The sequence below is a fragment of the Galeopterus variegatus genome, unplaced genomic scaffold (genome assembly GCF_000696425.1).
Source record: "Galeopterus variegatus unplaced genomic scaffold, G_variegatus-3.0.2 Scaffold747, whole genome shotgun sequence".
Lineage (NCBI taxonomy): Eukaryota > Metazoa > Chordata > Mammalia > Dermoptera > Cynocephalidae > Galeopterus > Galeopterus variegatus.
Window position 1 is genome coordinate 43933 of NW_007726858.1, and position 1643 is coordinate 45575.

The window sequence follows — 1643 nt, forward strand, 5'->3', positions numbered from 1 at the left end:
AAGGAAGGAAGGAAGGAAGGAAGGAAGGAAGGAAGGAAGGAAGGAAGGAAGGAAGGAAGGAAGGAAGAAAGAAAAGATATAAGGAGAAGAAAGGAGGAAATAAAACTGTCATTTTTAGCAAACAAATAATAGGACTATAAAATTTTGAATTTCTGTTTATCAAAAGGCAAACTAAAATAAGGTAAAAGACAAATTACAGACTAAATGACCATATGTAAAACCCATATAATGATCAAAGGGTTTTAATCCAAGATAGAGCATTTCTACAAATCATCAAGAAAAAAGAAATGGCAAAGAAGATGAACAGATAATTCACAGAGGAAGAAACCCAAATGTCCAATAAATCTATGAAAAGACAGTCAACCTCATCAATGATCACAAAAATACTTATTAAAGCAGTACAATACCATTTAGTTATGCATCAGATTGGCAAACATTCATATGTTTCTTAAGCAGGTGTTGGCAAGAATGCTGGATATGAAAATGCTCACGTAAACTGGAGGGAGGGTAAGTTAGAACAATCACTCTGAGGTGTAATTTGTCAATATTCATTCATTTAAAAAATTTAAACATTTAAACATTCTTTTAAATGTTTATTGAGTATTTACTGTTCTAGATGCAAGGGATACAGCAGCAAACCAAACAGATAAAGTTGATATGAGAAAATAAGCAGTAAAATAGGAAATGCCCATTTCCACAGTAGGTGTCTACCCCAAAGAAACTCTTGCACATGTGCAGGAGAGACAGATATAAAGGTGTTCACTGCAGCACTGTTCGTGACAGCACATGTGAGGACCAACCTGGCTTTTCCTAAGTAAGAGTAAACTACATCGGAGGGAAGAGATAAATAAACTGTGGCTTATTTAATAAAATATTATGCAGCAGGTAAAATAAATAATAGGGATCCAGCATAGATCCATATACATCATATTGGATAAATATTATAACATAATGCTTCCCCCCCCCCACTTTTTTTGGTGGCTGGCGGGTATGGGGATCCGAACCCTTGACCTTGGTGTTACAACACCAGACTCTAACCAACTGAGCTAACCAGCCAATCCGAAACATAACATTAAGCAAAGAAAGGCTGGTTGCAAAAGGATATGTGTACAGTATTATATCATTTATATAAAAATTGATATATTAAATAATCATACATATTGTTTATAGATACATACGTATATAGTAAAATAAAACAACATAGTGATTCAGTATGGGGAAGCCGAGAAGGAATGCCATATCTGTAAACAACTTGTTTTAAAAAAACGAGAGAGAGAGAGAGAGACCTGAAATAGGGCAAAATTGTTCACATCTGCAGAATCTTGGTGGGAAGTGTATAAATATCCATTAGGTTGTTTTCTGAGGGTTTAAAAGGTTTTATCAAATATATATATATATTTTTTAAAGTTTGTAAAAGCAAGAACAAGATAAAGCTTTGTACCTAAGCACTGAGGAAATCACGGGTGCTCATCTGCGTCCCCCTTCTGCACCCAGCCCAGCCTGCGGATGGCAGGTCAGCCACCTCACAGATGCAGGGACAGCCCTGAAGAGCATTTCATCAGTCAAGGCTTCGGCTTGTATGCCATGTTCTATTTTTGCTCAGCCAGGAGAGGATGAAGGGAGCAGGAGGCAGGGGGTGCAAG